At 36.3% G+C, this 20,429-nt stretch overlaps 1 long non-coding RNA gene across 1 annotated transcript; it reads right to left on the reverse strand.

The window, feature by feature from the left end:
- Positions 1 to 6,336: 6,336 nt before the first annotated feature.
- Positions 6,337 to 14,311, reverse strand: LOC121975251. Its single transcript, XR_006110293.1, has 3 exons — positions 14,174 to 14,311; positions 11,998 to 12,300; positions 6,337 to 6,593 (listed from the first exon to the last, which is right to left on the reverse strand). It is a non-coding gene; the product is annotated as an uncharacterized LOC121975251 (long non-coding RNA).
- Positions 14,312 to 20,429: the final 6,118 nt, after the last annotated feature.

The raw sequence follows: 20,429 nt of genomic DNA on the forward strand, positions 1-20,429 counted from the left end.
ATTAAATTAAAAATTAAATTAAAATTCAAAATTAAATTAAAATTTTGAAATTAAATTAAAAATTCGAAATTAAATTCAAAATTCAAAATTAAAATTCAAAATTAAATTAAAATTCAAAATTCAATTAAAAATTCGGAATTAAATTAAACTCAAAATTCAAAATTAATTCAAAATTCAACTTAAATCAAATAAAAATTAGAAGGAGGATCAAGAATAGCTGGCACCCCCAACTAAAACTATCTGACTGGGTAACCGAATTTAATCTACCCGAAATAGGTAAATAAGAGTAGACTACCCAGCAGGGTAATTAAGGTTAGAAAAAATGGACTAGGTTTAACTTGACCCACGGTACTGGTGAAGTTTTTGGATGATAGTACGTTAGGGAAGCATGGGCATCGCATGTCTAGGAAGATATGGCTTCGACCTGGTGCATTTGACCAAGTGGAACTGATCGAAGCTACCCTTAAATGGATCCAAACTAGTCAGACCAAGGTTTAGTATTAAGTTCAATGGGTAGGACTATTTGGAAAACCTCGAAGGCATGATTACTTTAATGAGTTCCTTGTGACTCACCATAGCCCAGAAGTTTATCCAAAGAATGCTTACTTGTTGAACCCAAAACTAAACCTGAATTTGACACAAAGTTAAACCAAACCCTTAAATTGAACCTCAACTCATCTCACAAAAATTATAGGATTCCCTGATTGAAAATTTAGATCGGGTGAGATGACTAAGTAATTAAAATCAAACTGATAATTAATTCAAATTCAACTTAATTTCAAAATTACTTTTTCAAAATCTTTTTAAAACTTAATTTCAAAATCTTTTAAAACTTAATTTCAAAATTATTTTAAACTAAATTTCAAAATCTTTTAAAACTTAATTTCAAAATTATTTTAAACTAAATTTCAAAATCTTTTTAAAACTTAATTTCAAAATCTTTTAAAACTTAATTTCAAAATTATTTTAAACTAAATTTCAAAATCTTTTTAAAACTTAATTTCAAAATCTTTTAAAACTTAATTTCAAAATTATTTTAAACTAAATTTCAAAATCATTTTAAAAATCTTTTTAAAATTTAATTTCAAAATTATTTTAAACTTAATTTCAAAATCTTTTTAAAACTTAATTTCAAAATCTTTTAAAACTTAATTTCAAAATTATTTTAAACTTAATTTCAAAATCTTTTTAAAACTTAATTTCAAAATCTTTTAAAACTTAATTTCAAAATTATTTTAAACTAAATTTCAAAATCTTTTTAAAACTTAATTTCAAAATCTTTTAAAACTTAATTTTAAAATTATTTTAAACTAAAATTCCTTTAAACTTTTTCAAAATTATTTTAAAATCTTTTAAAAACTTAATTTCAAAATTACTTTCAAAATTATTTTAAAAATCTTTTTAAAAAAACTTAATTTCAAAACTACCTTCAAAATTATTTTAAAAATCTTTTAAAAACTTAATTTCAAAATTACCTTTAAAAATTATTTTAAAAATCTTTAAAAAAAACATAAAAAACAAAAAGACACGTGGCGCCTAAATGAAGGCGCCTCCCACACGAGGGAGGCACCCTCAACAGTGGCGGGAAATTTCCCGCCGGCCTGTTTAAGGCGCCTTAAGGAGCCTTTAAGGCGCCTCCAAAGGCGCCTTAAGGAGTCCTTAAGGCGCCTTCGCTTATCGTTTTTGCCACGAACAGAAGCTCCTCCTTTCTGCCGAAACACAACCAAGTGCGATTTTTCCCAACCAAGGCGCCTTCAATCCTAGCAATGCCTCCTAGGTATAATCTAAACTCTTCTCAATCATCTATTACATAAATTTCTTGCTAGTTTTGCTATTTTTCTTGTATAATGTCAACAATAGGAAGCGTCGTATTGTGGATCCCACACCGGCTAGGGCCCCTTCCACGGACCCTAGATTCCCCTCGGAACAACATAGGATAGATTTCGCTAGGTTCACCTTTGAGTCTATTAAATCTAGATATATTGGTCGGGAATTTTTATCCCAATACTGTCAACCCGCAATCCAGATGATAAACTACTATCATCTAGATAAACTGGTTGACTGTACCACTACAGTCAACCAAGACCTGTGTGCCCAGTTCTATCACAACCTTGAAAAGGTTGATGATAGTACATATTCCACCAGAGTTGGTGGTACTGACCTTCAGTTTACTCCCTCCCTACTTCGCACCAGCTTAGAGTTTAGGGAGTCCCAGTGTACATTTTTATGTTACCCGAGTAGGGATCTACCTTTTGGTGATCCCTATTCCCACATTACCTTAGATGACATCTACATGCATTTTTTTGGGGAGGAGAGACCCTTGGGCCTGACCGAGTTCAGATCCACTCTTCTTCGCGTTCAGGACTATGCTATGTACAGAGTCCTGATAGCATGCATTCTACCCATCTCATCTCGAGACGTCTCGAAGATGCGACCGTCCCACTCGTTCTTTCTGTACGCCCTCAGCCAGCGCCTAGATATAGACATAACTCTCCATATGTTTCATAACATCATTCTTGCATCTAGTACAGTTACATTTGGAGTGATTCATATGCCTTACTGTCATATCCTGACCCAGATATTCTCCGTCTCTACGATAGACATTACTAGAGGAGTACTCATCCCACTTACCATTTATGATGAGTTAGGTCAGCGTAGCCTTAGATTAGCAGGGGCAGAGGTCACTGCCGAGGGGATTCTGGCCTGGAAGGGTCGACCACCACCAGTTGCTGCCCCTGGTGCTCCAGAGGACGAGGACGTACCAGATGCGGATGAGGAGTGGCCCGATTTCTTGGCAAAGGACTTTTTCACAGATCCTTCCACCTCTGCCGGACCCTCCACATCAGTCGGGCCTTCATCTTCGGCACCACTCTCTGTCGAGGACAGACTCACTCGGCTTGAGATCCAGTCCTCTCAGACCCGACGAGCTGTGCTAGATAGCCATCGCTTCCTTCGATCTATGCGATCCGAGATGGCTGCTGGTTTCGCATCTCTCCGAGGCGAGATACGGCGTCAAGGACAGCCTCAGCCGTCACCCGAGCAGCCTCTAGCCGATCCTCCAACTGGCGATCTGCCTGCTTGACTCTATCTTTTAGACTGTCTGGATATGTCACTCACTTCTTGGATTTGGCTATCTTACTCATCTTTTGGATTGTATCTTGGAGTTGGTTATCTGATGTTTAGCTGTCTTATATTTAATTCAGTACTTATGTGTTACTTTTTCAAAATTGTGAGTATAATTTCAAAATCACTTTTAAATTGGTTTTAAAAATCTAGGAAAAATAATGATTTTAAAATCCCCTTTTCCTAGAATTTTCAAAAATTGGACTTAGTTTAGACTCTACCCTAGAAATCCTGTTCCCCTAGATTTAAGCCAGAGCATCTCACAAACACCTAGGTATACCTTGCTTGTGTTTGAAAAATATAGAATGGTGTGAGATGCATAGGGTACAACCTGGACTCAAGTATGCTTATTTCTGTGCATCAATATGGGTCTGGGCGTTAAATACTTTATTAACAGCAATCAAGTCAAGTCTTCCAGCTCTAGTCAAATCTAACTGCACTAAATGACTTAACTCGACTAACCAAGTGAAAGCTGTTGCCCTCTAGGTAAACAGCAAGTAGCTAAAGGTTAGACAGTTGGTAAAGGAAATATTAAGTTAAGCATGCTTGTAATTTAGGGCTCTAATACCTGATCAAAACAAATTAATAAGTTAACAACTATTTAACTTGACTCATGCTTGGACTTAAGGACCAACTGAATAAATAAACCTAAATTAAATTTTTAGCTACTCTCTCTTCGTCCAAAAATTAACAAATTCTTACTTCTATTTTTTCAAATATAAGTATTGTTTTATTCAAATTAAGCTAAGTCCCTTTTTAACTTAAGCTATATTTTTAAAATTCAATGTTTGCAAAAGACTTAGCTAAGTAACTTTATAAAATTCTTGCTAAGATATTTTTCCTAAGATTCATTACTTTGCCAAAAGTATTGAAAATTATAGTTTTGTAAAATTTTAACTCATTACTTTCAAAAGTTTAGGTCAAAAAGAAAAATTGAAAATTGACTTATTTTTTTGATAAATGGCAAAGGGGGTAGAGTAGGAAATTCAAATGTAAAAATCTATCTAATCAAAAGTGAAAGGAAGCCCTGTATTAAGGGGGAGCTTCACAAAGTTTAAGTGTTAGCTTAAGTTATGCTTTTTTGAATTTATATACTTAAGCTTGCTCACTTAAAATCTTTTAATATACTTATGCATTTGTTATTACTTAACTTTGAATTTGGGTTGTCATAATCAAAAAGGGGAAGATTGTTGGTGCGGGAAGCATCCGACGATCGAACCTGAGTTTTGATAATGGCAAAGGATTCAAAGTTAAGGTGTGTTGTGATCTAACGTGCTTGACTAAGTGTTTCAGGAAAGTCCTAACCGTGGTTAGGCAGGTGAAAACCCTAAGGGGTGGTAACCCTAGGTCATAGGGGGTGGTAACCCTATGCGGAAAGTCTTGGTGGGTCGAGTGCTTGAGTAAGGGGGGGTAACCCTGGGTGGAAAGTCTCGTGTCGCGAACCGGTGAAAATGGACCAAAGCGAAAGTCCAAAAAAGTCGGAAGCATCGAGCAAGCAAAGTCCGATCTGGAGGATCACATCGAGAAACTCTGAGTGGAGTAGGTGAGGACGCGTTCCCGTAGAGGGAAAGTAGGCGTCGGGTCGACCTAAAATTTCCGGTCCAGAGATTGTCATAAGATTCTATTATCATATCTAATATTATCTCAGTGCTAACTTGATTTTGCAGGACGTGTTTTGTAGTTGTGGACTAACATGTTTTGCAGGGCCAAAATTCAGAGTTTAGCCTCGGATGAACAGTGTCTAAGGCGCCTCCATGGGGCTTGGAGGCGCCTCGGGTGCAAGCCAGCACATGTCTGAGCAGAAGACTTGGAGGTGTCTTGGACCAGACGTTAGAGGCGCCTTGGAGTAGCCTGAAGGCGCCTCAAGCAGGATAAAGCGCGACTTGTTATGCACTTATCACCGCGGCAGACTCGGTGCCTGGAGGCGCCTCCAGCACACTATAAAAGGGCATTTCGAACAGCAGTTTAAAACAACTCACTCTAAGCAATCCTTCTGTGACTAGCTGCTAACGACACGATCCCGAAGTGCTGCGACGACCCCCCAACGACCCGGAGCTCCGAATCTTCAGTTATTCATATTGTTGTCGGTATAATTTAATTATTTCTCATTGATTATTGTACTTCACTTGTAATTCTATTCGAACTATTAGTTGTTGCCCACAGAAAACGATCAAGGATCGCGGGCCTTCGAGTAGGAGTCGATCAAGGCTCCGAACGAAATAAATTCCCCTGTGTCTCTGTGTTTGTGTTTCTTTATTCCGCTGCGTATTTTAACTCCGATAGTTTTACGAATCAAACGAAATAGCCGCGAGCGCTATTCACTCCCCCCCCCCCCCTCTAGCACGTCTCGATCCAACAAATAGTTCCCTTTTACTTTTTGTTTGTGATATACAAGATATTCAATAAATTCATGGTTTACCGATGAATATATTTCAAAGTTGGGATTCAACATCTCAAACCTTTATATTTTTAGGTACATTTTCTAGTTTTAAAAGTTAGAAGAACATGATAGAAAATTGATCATTTTAAATTTTCAAGTGTCCCAGTTTCTTTCACTAGAAGAGATGTATCTCTGTTGCCTATTATTTTAGACAAAGTGCTTCTATTTCTATGAATTCAACTAATGTATTGGGTGACCTCTTTCTTGCTCACTTCTCTAATAAAAAAAAACCTACTAGATCAAGAATTGAGGAGTTGCTTAAACTTTATTCTCATAGAGTTGAAGTAGATGATAATTTTTAGTATTTTATAAATTATATATTTTGTATATATTTATTTGTATATTATTTTCTTCTAATACATATAAGATTCCATTAGGTCTTGTAGATGATTTTGAAAATCTAGGTAAATTCAATTGGTTTGAAGTAATGCATCAAATTATTGCTCCCTAATTGCTTACCATCAAGGATTTTTTTTCATCAAGTCAGACATATCAAATGACCATTTCAATTTCATACCAAAAGGGGTTTTATGGTCTTTTGGCTGTAAATTTTTTTATAATGGTAAATGTGATTTTTTATATGGACATTATTATGTATGTGAGATTATGTATAATGAAACATATATGAATTTTCGAATATGTCCCAATCTAGAAACCATATCATATTGAAGGTCCGTGAATAAATAAGATAAGAGTTTTGTTGGACCAAATCTCATCTGAAGAGGTAAATATCGAAGACTATCACCTAACTTTCATTTGCAATTTCTAAATAATTATTTCTAATTTAAAATGTTATTAGTGAACTAGTCTGAAACATCTCGACTATATGATTTGTAACTTGGACATAGCAATAATAGCGTCATTTTTTTTTTATATATTTAAGCTAAAGCTCTTAATCTTAATACAATCAAAGGTTCCGATTAAATATCATGCATAGTGGCCCTGGATAGTGTGACTTGCTTTCCGTCTCCTCCTCTCGGTCACTCTGTCTTCGTGTCCTCTATCACCATCCCAATACCACTTCCTTTACCTGTGCAAGATTACCGTGTGAGTCTACTAACCCAACAAGTAAAAATCCATAAGTAAATACAAAGTAGGGCTACTAAAGCATTTGCATTCATTAAGGAAAGGAATAAATCATACATACATAATAAGGAAACCTCAGTTGAGCATAAAGAGATAAATATGAGGTTATAGTGGTAAACCGTTAGAGAGCACAGTCACTTATCAGTCATAAATCTTGAGAGGTACCTCTTAGGTGTCAGATATTTTCAGTCATTTATCAGTTATCAGTCATATTTGGAAGAACCCTCCTTGGAGCTCATCCCAAGGCACCCAACCCGTATCGGCACCACCTAAACCCACATTCATCTAATTACCCCCTTACTTAGGTCTACAAAACACTTTTATAGCATTTCAGTTCTGTCAACATTCAAACCTATCATCCATAATCCTATAAATGGTAGTATGATTCTATCATAACATTGAGAATGTTATGATTTAATCAAAATAGTTTGTAGAGGTGAATATCTAAACACATAATTCACTCTTAATCAAGCATTCATGCATCACCGATTAGAACATTATACTGGGCATGCACTTAACAAGTTCTACAGTTAAAGATGCGCAAAAATTAAACTTATACTACACATGTACAAGACAACAGCAGGCAAAAGAAAACCAAAGGTAAACACATTCTAAAGAGATCCAAATCTTGAACTAATCCTAGATGAAAGTGATTCACATGTGACAGTTTCATTTTGGAGCATGCACTACTTAAGAATTTTAAGGAAGCAATTGAATACTTGCTCATACAACTCATACAAGTGGGTACCTGGTAGCAACTTTTGAGCATCAACAATTGAAACATTACACTAAACATGTGTATTTGCTACAGCCAAGGATGCACAAAGGCAACCTTTTAACTAAGTGCATAAGCATGGTGATCTTGATACCGGGTTCACATAAATCTTCTAATCTATACATTATCTAGGTATCCATAATTTAGACATGAACTTGTCCTGACTTGTTCAAATAAGCACCTAAGCATATGCTACAATAGTTTAAAATGAGTAGCTGTGCAGGTAAGCCTAAAGCAGTTGCAATAACAATATGAACTTAGACTGAACTTGTGCAAAGACATTTGGAGGTCAAGGTGATACATGTGCAAGAACATTCAAGACTCCAAGTGTGCACGCCCAGAAGCAGTAAATCCGTAGTAACATGGTCACAACATCTAAACTATAACTTAACATGGACACCGGCAACCAGTACTTAAATCCGGACAGGAACATTTGCAACTCGAATAAATCAACACCGAGCTCACAACTAAATCTGAACACAACCAACGATAAACCGATGATGTTATTGAAACTGTAGCCTCCACATATTCAAATGAAATCCATCGTCAAATCCGCAAGAATCAAACAATTGCAATTGAAACAGGGACTACAAGAGAGGTAGGACCCCATCATTTACTAGTAAATCCCAATTCTCTCCAAAACTATCCCAAAACACACAAGAAAACTCTTAATCCACTAAATCTGCGTACCAAGGTTGAATCCAAAGAAATCGAGCAACACGGACAAGAAATCGAGCAACACGGACAAGACCCTAAAGGGAATCCATTGCTTGCAGTTGTCGAAATCACAAGAAAACACATCAAATCGCAGAACCGCTTACTTTCGTTTAAATCTGAGGCAATTGAACCAACTAACCGAGCTCAAGGAGGAAGACGATCACCGTCATCTGCAAAACCTCACAAGAATGCATCGCAAAGCCTAAATCCGGGAAAAACGCACTGAGCAAAACAAAAACACACTCAACATTCTCAAATCTGACAACAACCTACCTAAGAGCCCTACCCTTACCTACAAAAGGAAGATTACATGCATTCCCCGAGCTCTACTTCGCCGAAAGACGCGCACCCTTCTTCTTTCCCCTTGCCCGACGCGATTCGCGACCTGCTTCCGCACTTCGCCGATGAAATCACTCCCTTCCCCTCTTTTCCCCCGTGGCCCCTTCTTTTTTAAGGCACCTTCACTACTCCTAATTGGGCCCCAAGTTCACTAATCAGCCCACTAGAATTTTGGCCCATAAGATTTATATTAGATGTGAATTTAGACTCATTTAATGGAAACGACCCAAATAACTTTGTGGAAATCATGGTTCCACATTTATTTATTTATATTTTCTTATTAAAATTTCTATTCCAAAATTATTAGAAACGGTGGAATCTTACAACTCTTCCCTCCTAAAAAAAAATTGACCTCGAAATTTGACTTATCAAATAATTCAGAGTAGCGGTTGTGCATGTCAAGCTCAATCTACCAAGTTGCTTTTTCCGTATGCTGATTTCTCCATAAAACCTTCATCATTCTGATCTCCTTATTTCTCAGCTTCTGGATCTATTGATCAAGAATTTGAACCGGGCTTTCTTTGTAAGACAAGGCTAGCGTCCACTGTACGGGCTCATGATGAATCATATGAGAGGGATTAGGAATGAACTTCTGAAGCATAGATATATGGAACACATTATGAATCCCTGATAAATTCAGTGATAGAGCAACTCGGTAGGCTCAAGTTCCAATTTGGTCCAGAATTCTCAAAAGGCCCAATATACCTTGGACCGAGTTTTCCCTTCTTTAAGAAAATCAATCACACAGGCTCACAACATATCCTCTAGAATTTGTATCACTCATTCGGATTGTTCATTAGTCTGATGATGAAAAGTAATACTAAAGGTGAGCTTCGTACCCAACTTGTGATGCAAACTTTCCCAAAAATTTAAAAGAAAATTTCAGATCTCTATCATATACAAATCGGGTTGGGATTCCATGTAGTCAAACGACCTCTCGTGTGTATATATATATACACACACACTATGTCATGGTGAATGTTTTTTTTATCGGTAAGAAATGGGTTGATTTCAGTGTGCATCAATTTGGTCCTTGGGTGAGAATTTTGACCTCATCATCCAACTTTTGGGTCAGTCTAAGTTGGGCTTATGAAGTCAATCTATGTTTGATTGACCTATGACCTAGGATGTTTTAGCCTGTGTAAAGTCCCATCTTATTGGTCTAGTACATTGCTTGCCCCACGAGATTGCCTTTCTCAACTTGGTTTGTATTAAAATGTATGAAGTAGAGACTCCATCTCACTATTCAACAAATTGTTGTTCTTACATTAGTCATGTTGGGCTCACATAAACCCTTTGAGCTCTTGTTGTTTCTTTATAGGGCTTGACCCATGTGAGGGTTGATGTCAGGCTTAATTGTGAAAAATATTAATGATTGGTTAAAGAACTTAGTTCTCAAAGAAAATCTAAAGCACTTAATAAATAGCATCTCTCTTTTGACACATAGCAATGTCTTTCATGTGTTTAAGAGAGCTCAACCTAGAGAATAAAATAAGTCTTCGGAGATGTTCTACACAATTTACTAACTTTGACCTTATGCATCTACTGAGATGAGAATTTACTGTCAGAATCTTAACAACTCCACTGATGACTTTCTCTCACCTTTTCAAGATGAATACCTTTGATGATATTTCCTCAAAGAAAGAATTTCCCCATCTGAGTTAAAAAGTTAAGCCACATTTGCAAACCGTCTCCCAATAGTGTACTATCAATAGTATTTAAGGAAACTTGACAACTATTAAATTTATGATTGAATAGAATATCACTTTTAACTTATTCAACATAGTAAAAATTTCACAAGAAATGTGGATCAATCATTATCACCAATCAAAGGCTAGGATTGCATAATAAACTTAAACAAATGTTTCCATTTATGAGGTCCAACATAGATGAAGCCCATTGGCAACTCACATAACCTTGTCTGTCTCATATTCATAACCAAAAACTAATCCTAACATGATCTATGAAAATCCAAAGTAGCATGTAAACAACCTAATATTTAGAAAATTTTGCCTTCAAATCCCAGTCCCATGGAGCATAGTAAGAACATTCAACCCAAAGAATACAAAATGTACAAGTCAATTATTCAATAAACACATTCAGGCTAGTAGATATTTTCATCGTCTCTCAATATTCTTCCCTTTCCATAATATGACTATTAATGCACAACTTATCTTGAATTCATTCGGTGAAGTTATTATGACTAGTAATCCATTTAAAATTATAAAATCACCCAAGCACAGATGTGATCCATACACACTCCTTAGCACAATACTATGGTATTACACTTGTGCTAAATTCTTATGGCATCTTACCAACCTACAAACCCAAGGATTTACAAATATACTACCATCTGGTTCAATTAAAACTCACAATACCTTCACCATCCGCTCTTGACAGTGGTACTACTCCATGAAGAGATGGTGAACTGCTATTATTCTAAATGATTACAGCAAAAGAATCACAGATTTGTTTGGATCCAGTTAACAATTACCTTATTTAACCCTTCCAAAAGTCAACTCGGCATCTCCATGTAACTAATATTGTTTATCCCAATGGCCACCTTCTATTGTAACATGTCTTTAAGCATCCAATTCTCCAATCCTACCTTCTACACGATCCCTAAAACAAGGCTACCTTGTCATGATGGTCACTGTGAGACCTACATGTTTTTTTTAATGGAAAGGACATTGCAAGATATTATGCTTTATTCAGTTGTATGGGTACATGACTCAAATCTCTCTGGCTGACTATGATAATGAAAAGTCATAATGTTAACCTTATGGAGCGCCAAATTAAGTGTTTAACGAAGCTATAGATGATTTAAAAGCAAAACCTGAATGGTCACACAACTTTAGAGTCAAATATCAACACCATGCTAGGGTGAACGATGCCTCAAGGCTGACTATTTATGCTCCTAACCAGTAAGTGTATGGTGGATCAAGAAAGATCAAACTTAGGATTCCTGTCCTTAAGCCCTTATCAATCCAGTCCTTATCAAACATGAGCAAAACATACACACCTCCCGGATTTATTTACAAAGCTAAAGTAAGAAGGTAATAGAGCGTTTCAACATATTCAGAATTGCCAAACCAATCAAAACACCCTTTGTAAATCACTTCACTCTTTGCGAAAGAGATACCTAAGAAGGATAAGGAGATCGATGTGAGATGTCCAATAGGTGTTATAACGGGAAATATTTTGGTATAGAGTATCAACACACATGATATCTTAATAGTTTTGTTGATTAAAATCCTTGCACTAGATTAACTAAAATGTGTTAAATATGTTCTATAGTGAGGAGTCAAGGCATCTAACTTATTGGATGGTTGATCTGAACTGTATGTTATGGCCAAAGTGACTCAAAAACAAAGTTGTTTGATTTGCATACCTTTTATCGCCGATTAGGTATGGACAACCAAATCATTACATGTCCTATAATATCCACTCCACTACCTTGTATTTTTACATAATCATAACTAAATTCTTGACTATAACTTAGAGAGGGAAATCTTACAGACTTGAAGACGGTAGTATTCGAGTCCTTGACAAGATTGCATGCACACACTGTCCTTTGGGAGCGACTATCCTGATACCAATTGAAACATTCCGACTATATGATTTGTAACTTGGACATAGCAATAACAGCCTCAGTTTTTTTTATATATTTAAGCTAAAACTCTTAATCACAATACAATCAAAGGTTCCAATTGAATATCATGCATAGCGGCCCTAGATAGTGTGGCTTGCTTTCCATCTCCTCCTCTCGGTCACTCCGTCTTCATGTCCTCTATCACCATCCCAATACCACTTCCTTTACCTGTGCAATATTACCGTGTGAGTCCACTAACCCAACAAGTAAAAATCCATAAGTAGATATAAAGCAGGGCTACTAAAGTATTTGCATTCATTAAGGAAAGGAATAAATCATACATACATAATAAGGAAACCTCAGTAGAGCATAAAGAGATAAATATGAGATTATAGTGGTAAACCGTTAGAGAGCATAGTCATTTATCAGCCATAAACCTTGAGAGGTACGGTACCTCTTAGTTGTTAGTCATTTTCAGTCATTTCTCAATCATCAGTCATATTTGGAAGAACCCTCCTTGGAGCTCATCCCAAGGCACCTAACCCGTATCGGCACCACCTAAACCCACATTCATCTATTAACCCCCTTACTTAGGAAAATCTACAAAACACCTTTATAGCATTTCAGTTCTGTCAACATTCAAACCTATCATCCATAATCCTATAAATGGTAGTATGATTCTATCATAACATTGAGGATGTTATGATTTAATCAAAATAGTTTGTACAGGTGAATATCTAAATACATAATTCACTCTTAATCAAGCATTCATGCATCACCGATTAGAACATTATACTAGGCATGCACTTAACAAGTTCTATAGTTAAAGATGCACAAAAATTAAACTTATACTACACATGTACAAGACAACAGCAGGCAAAAGAAAACCAAAGGTAAACACATTCTAAAGAGATCCAGATCTTGAACTAATCCTAGATGAAAGTGATTCACATGTGACAATTTCATTTTGGAGCATGCACTGCTTAAGCATTTTAAGGAAGCAATTGAATACTTGCTCATACAGCTTATACAGGTGGGTACCTGGTAGCATAATTCCTTCTCAATCAACTTTTGAGCATCAACAATTGAAACATTACACTAAACATGTGTAGCAACTATTTCCTACAACCAAAGATGCACAAAGACAACCTTTTAACTAAGCGCATAAGCATGGTGATCTTGATACTGGGTTCACATTAATATTCTAAGCTATACATTATCAAGGTATCCATAATTGAGACATGAACTTGTCCCGACTTGTTCAAATCAGTACCTAAGCATATGCTACAATAGTTTAAAACAAGTAGCTATGCAGGTAAGCCTAAAGCAATTGCAATAACAATATGAACTTAGAATGAACTTGTGTAAATACATTTGGAGCTCAAGGTGATACATGTGCAGGAACATTCAAGACTCCAAGTGTGCAAGCCCAGAAGCAGTAAATCCATAGTAATATGGTCACAATATCTAAACTATAACTTAACATGGACACCAGCAACCAGTACTTAAAACCTGACAGGAACATTCGCAACTTGAATAAATCAACGCCGAGCTCACAACCAAATCCGAACACAACCAGCGATAAATCGATGATGTTATTGAAACTGTAGCCTCCACATATTCAAATGAAATCTATTGCCAAACCCGCAAGAATCAAGCAATTGCAATTGAAATAGGGACTACAAGAGAGGTAGGACCCCATCATTTACTAGTAAATCCCCATTCTCTCCAAAACTATCCCAGAACACACAAGAAAACTCTTAATCCACTAAATCTATGTACCAAGGTTGAATCCAAAGAAATCGAGCAACACGGACTAGAAATCGAGCAACACAAACCAAACCCTAAAGGAAATCCATTGCTCGCAGCTGCCGAAATCACAAGAAAACGCATCAAATTGTAGAACTGCTTACTTTCGTTTAAATCCGAGGCAATTGAATCAACTAATCGAGCTCAAGGAGGAAGACAATCATCGTCATCTGCAAAACCTCACAAGAATGCATCGCAAAGCCTAAATCCGGGAAAAACACACTGAGCAAAACAAGAACACACTCAACATTCTCAAATCTGACAACAACCTACCTAAGAGCCCTACCCTTACCTACAAAAGGGAAGATTACATGCCTTCCCCGAGCTCTGCTTCGCCGAAAGACGCGCACCCTTCTTCTTTCCCCTTGCCCGACGCGATTCGCGACCTGCTTCCGCACTTCGCCGATGAAATCACTCCCTTCCCCTCTTTTCCCCCGTAGCCCCATCTTATTTAAGGCACCTTCACTACTCCTAATTGGGCCCCAAGTTCACTAATCAACCCACCTGAATTTTGGCCCATAAGATTTAGATTAGATGTAAATTTAGACTCCTTTAATGAAAACGACCTAAATAACTTTGTGGAAATCACGATGCCACATTTATTTATTTATATTTCCTTATTAAAATTTCTATTCCAACATTATTAGAAACAGTGAATATGTCCCAATCCAGAAATCATATCATAGTGAAGATCCACGAATAAATAAGTGGAGGTTTACTTCTTCACATATTAGTAAGATGAGAGTTTTGTTGGACCAAGTCTCATTTAAAGAGGTAAATATCGAATACTATCACCTAACTTTCATTTGCAATTTCTAAATAATTATTCTAATTTAATATGTTATTAGTGAACTAGTCCCTACCCCTTTTGAAAATATATTGGTAGAAAATCTCCCTTACCTTGATGGTACTCTACATGTATTAGAAACATCACTTGTACATGATATAGAAATCTGATGCCCAAGTAATAGTGAATGCCCTAATTATATTATGCATCATAACTAAATCAAAGAACTAACAATGGAGAACATGTTGCTTAATAAAAGGGTAAAAGAATTACTTGAAATAATATAAAAGCAAGGTATCTTGGCTGAATCAAGTGACCCTGCAATGGATCATCATCCTGAACCAGTTGCTTCTAAATCAAGATTTAGGAGAGGATGTGATCAAAGTCACTATAATTACAAGGATACTCCTATTGATAGTTCTATATGGTCTAAGCTTTTACCTCAAAAGAAAAGAATCAAGATAGAAATCTGCAAGCCTTCTGAGAACATCACAAGATAAGGAGTTTTTCTTGACCGAGGAAAATAAAAAATTGATATATAAGATACACAAGAAGAGGGAGAGATTATCTCAATTCCTAAAGGAAATTCTAAAGAAGAGGCCAAGAAGGAGGTTGAAAGAATTGTCAAACTTAACAAAATGAGATTGTAAGCCATTGCAATAAGTTTGTATTTACACATCAATTAGTTTAAAACTTCCAAGAAGTATAGTCATTGCAATAGGTTTGAGTAGTTTAATTTCAATCACTAATTATAATTTTTTTATGATAGTATGTCAAGAAATAATTTAAAACTTCCAAGAAGAAAAAATAAGATGAAGATGTGACATACTTGTTAAATACATTGGGAAAATTAAAGTATAATAGTTTTAACCCCTCATTATATAGTTAATTTAATTCTATTACAAGTTTAAAAATTCACAGGTTCTAATATTTATTTACCTGATTGAAAGTAATTGATTTTGTTTTCAGGCCTACTACAAAACTTGTTTGGGAGGAAGCTAAGCACCTTTTTGTTTAACTACGATTTTCTTATTATCTGATGTAAATGCTAATATTTTTACAAGAGGGGAGTTAATTGATATTTATTGTTCGATTCTATTTAGGGGGCCTCCTCATCTAGTAGGCCATACAATAACTCTATGTTTTTTTTCGACCAAGTCATTGTAAGGAGTTTAAATTATCAGATAATATATAATAGTTGAATATACTGTATTAATTAGTTACTTATATATCTCTTTGCACAATTGTAGTCAACATCAAAATTTTTATGGAAGACTGTCACGACACAAATCATAAAAAGTCATTTAGTAGATGAAGAGGTTAGGTATATTTTTATACCTATTACCACAGGTGATGCACACTTTCACTTGCTGTCTATCGATACAAAAGCAATGACTTTCAATCATGCCTACTCTCTTGACATAATGGTAAATCATCGTTTGATTTTGAAGCATGGGTGAGAATATAATATTCCTGTTTATGTTAGTATTATAGTATAAATTATAATTGATATTAGTTTTTCTATTTCATTCTTATAGGTATCTGAATTATAATAATTTTCTCTTGACAAACATGCTATTATTCATCCTAGTTTAAAATATCACCATTCCTTTAACAAATGGATTTGTGTCACAGTTGATTGTCCATAACAAGAAGCCAGGTAAGTATAAGATATTGTTGCAATATTCCTTGGGTCAAGGTTGACCAGGTTGACTAAGCTTGAGTTGGCTCAAGTTTGAGTCTCGATATTTGAGTTTCGATGTTTGACAATATATGGAGATTGCAGGAGCAATCATCTGATTGGAGAGATTATGGATACAATTCCCCTCTGGTCTAGGACTGATTAGTTATATGTAAAGGAGAGTCAAATAGGTCAAAGACTTGACTGGATACTTGACTGGGAAAGTCCTAACTGGAAACTAGGAAGGTGAAAGTCCTAGTGAGTGAAGCCGGACAGTGGAAAAATCCTAGTGAGTGAAGTTAGGTGAAAGTCCTAGTGAGTGAAACCAGGTAATGGAAAAATCCTAGTGAGTGAAGCTAGGTGAAAGTCCTGGTGAGTGAAGCCAGGTAGTGGGAAAGTCCTGGTGAGTATCCCTGAAGTGCTGTTTTCTTCCGATGTCGCTCCCCTTTCATCTATGCTCTCGATGCTAATTTCGGACGAGCTTGCTTCATTTTTGTAGTCTTGATAGCTTGTCATTAACGCAAGTCTGGAGAAGACCTCAATCTCTGATTCGGACAACATTTCGTCCCACGTCACCTTCAGGTTTTTGTGCTTGTTCGTTTGGACGGGCTTCTTGTTCTTGCCTTTGTCCTTGTTCTTCAATTTAGGGCAGTTGTCTTTAACGTGCCCTTCTTCATCATAGTGGTAGCATCTGATTTTTCTTCTTTTTCTACCCTGCATAGATTTGAATAACTTTTTAAATTGATCTACATCATCACCATTTCCTCGTTGTCGAAAGAAGATTCTGACTCTTGTTCATCCATCTTCTCCTTGAGGGCAATATTGTGCGTTGACTCCTTTAAATCTACACATCTCGATTCATGGACTTCAAAAGTTGAAAATAACTCTTCTAAGGTAATAGATTCTAAATCCTTAGAGATATAGTAGGCATCTACTAATGATGCCCATTTCGTATTTCTAGGGAATGCATTAAGAGCGTACCTTAGCGAATCTCAGTTACTTACCTTTTCTCCGAGATTCGAAAGTCTAGTGATGAGCTCCTTAATCCTCGAGTGAAGGTGTGCAATGGTTTTGTCTTCTTCAAATCGAAGGTTGGTGAGCTGGTTGCGAAGTAAGTCTCATTTCTTGAGCTTGGCTTCGGACGTCCCTTCATGTAACTCAAGGAACTTCTCCCAAAGATCCTTTGCTAAGTTGTAGGCATCGATCCGGTTGACTTCTTATGGCGGTAAGATACTTAGCAGATGAAACTCTGCTTTACAATTTGCCACGTAGTCGGCATGCTCCTTCTTCGTCCACTGGTATTCTTCCTTACCTTCGAATGCTACAAAACCAAACTTCATTATTAAAAGTAATTCAAAATCGGTTTTAAAGAATATCTGCATTCTCTTTTTCTAGTTCACGAACTCCCCCTTAAACTTCGGTGGGTATATGCTTGGTCCGACCATCAATACGGTGCTTTGATCGGCGGTTAGTCCTTCTGAAGCGTCCTTACTCTGATATAACTTGTTAGGCCCCTTGGCGGCTGGCTAGAGGGGGTGAATAGCCCCTGCACAAAAACAAACAAAATGAACCTTCCTCCGTTTATAACTTAAACAAGTACTTGCATAAGAATAAATAAAAGATAAACTAAAAGACGAGGCTCATAGAGTTACTTGGTTATAACCAAGAAGGTTGTTAATCCAAGATAGTTGAATCACACTAAGAATCTCCTTCAGGCGGAGAAGCCTCTTATTGCAATGAACGCACAGAAAAAGAAAGCTAAACAAAATAGAAAGCGTCTACAAGTGTTGTTGTACTATTTCTTGTTGTTGTAAAGCTTTGGGAGCAAGGATGTAACACCCACGAAATGCTAAGCTATGTCTAGGAGTATTTTCTTTAAAATAAAAAAAAATATATAAAAGAGAAGGAAAATAGAAACCAAAAATAGAATAAGAAGAGGTGAGGTCAAGGATTGAACCTTGAACCTCCCACAAGTAATAGAGTTAAATTAGTGGATGGAACCACTAGAGTAATGAATGATAAGTGAATAAAAGAGAATGGAAATGGTAATTAAAGGAGAGAAGATGGTTAAGTAAAAGAACAAGAGAAAACCAAGTTGCTTACCTTCTCTTCCTCTTGGTTAAGAGAAGAAGCAAGCAAAAGATAAATTGCCTACTTCCCTCCCTCTCTCTATTTTCGTGGGATTAAAGGAATGAGGGAAAAGAGGAGTTGAGGGAATGAATGAAGACATGCTTCATTTACATAGGAATAAATAGGATTGGGAGAAGAAAAGCAAGGGATTAAATTCCTCTTCCTCCTTCCTTCTCCTTCTTCATTCTCCACCGAAACCAAGAGCCCTCCCTCTCCTAATTCCAAAAGCTAAGCTAAGGTTCCTCTCCAATAAAACTAATTTACAAGAAGAAGCCTTCAAGATCTACCCCTTCCAAGCAAGAGAAACAAAAAGGAAGTGCAAGAAGAAGAAGCTCTCTCCTTCCTTTGCACCTAGGGTACCTTTTTCCTTAACAAAAACCACAAGCGAAAGGAGGTAAGTTTCCCTCACCTGTGGTACAATAGCTTGTGTATTTTCTATGAGATTTGGTTGCCTAAAAAACCTAGGACACCTTCATGGAATTTTCGGCCAAGACAAGAAGGACCTAGGAAATGTAAAGACCCAAATTTGACATGCTCAATATGTTTCTTGTAACATGTATCTTATGGTACAGGATTTATCTAATGTTCATATGCTAGAATGTTTGGTTAGAACTTAGAGTCATGTCCCTAGACTCTCGGCCAAGCATGAATAAAGGAAATAGGTAAGTTAAGACTCAAACCAAGCATGCCATGATCTTCCTTAAGATAAGTTATGAAGTTGATATGATATGCTCATGTTTATATGTTGGGTTGAACTTCATTCCATGCTCATAAGCATTCGGCCATGATGGGATTAGGGGCCTAGGAAATTGTTAAACCTAATCCAAGCATGCCATGATAAGATAAGGAGTTAACATGATATGCTCATGCTTGTATGTTGATGTGAACTTTATTTCATGCTCATGAACATTCGGCCATGGTAGATTTTAGGGTCTAGAAGAACTTTAAACCTAAACTAAGCATGCCATGATGTTCCTTAAGACAAGATATGTAGTTAACATGATATGCTCATGCTTGTATGTTTCTTAGAATTTTATTCCATGCTCATGAATATTTGGCCATGGTAGGTTTTAGGGTCTAGAAGAACTTTAAACCTAAACTAAGCATGCCATGATGTTCCTCAAGACAAGATATGTAGTTAACATGATATGCTCATGCTTGTATGTTGATTAGAATTTTATTCCATGCTCATGAATATTCGGTCATGGTAGGTTTTAGGGTCTGGAAGAACTTTAAACCTAAACTAAGCATGCCATGATGTTCCTTAAGACAAAATATGAAGTTAACATGACATGCTCATGCTTGTAGGGTTGATTAGAACTTTTCATGCTTTATGAACTTTCGGCCACAACTAGTTTAAAGGCCTAGGAAACTAAGAACCCAACCTAACTATGCTTATGATGTTCCTTGTAATAAATGCTATGAAATTTGTTTAGGGTTTTTCATGCTTTTATGCCACATGAAACCTAGTCCCATGATTAACAAGTTTCGCCTATGGTAGGTTTATAAGCTTAGGAAACCTAGAACCTAAACTAAACATGCTTATGAGGTTCCTTATGATATATGATATGATATTGGGTTAGGGTTCATATGCTTGTATGTTGATTTTTAACCAAATGTGATGCTTGATGGTATTCGTCCATGACAAGTTTATATGCTTAGGAAACCTAGAACCTAAACTAAACATGCTTATGATGTTCCTCATGATATATAATATGAAATTGGTTTAGGGTTCACATGCTTGTATGTTGCTTTTAACCCAATGTAATGCTTGATAAAATTCGGTTATGACAAGATTTCTAAGCTTAGGAAACCTAGAACCTAAACTAAACAATGCTCATGATGTTCCTTGTGATACATGATATGATATTGGTTTAGGGTTCATATGCTTGTATGTTGATTTTTAACCTAAGTCACAACCATATGTTTCGGTCACTATATGATATTAGG

This window comes from Zingiber officinale, chromosome 4B (assembly GCF_018446385.1).
Source record: "Zingiber officinale cultivar Zhangliang chromosome 4B, Zo_v1.1, whole genome shotgun sequence".
Lineage (NCBI taxonomy): Eukaryota > Viridiplantae > Streptophyta > Magnoliopsida > Zingiberales > Zingiberaceae > Zingiber > Zingiber officinale.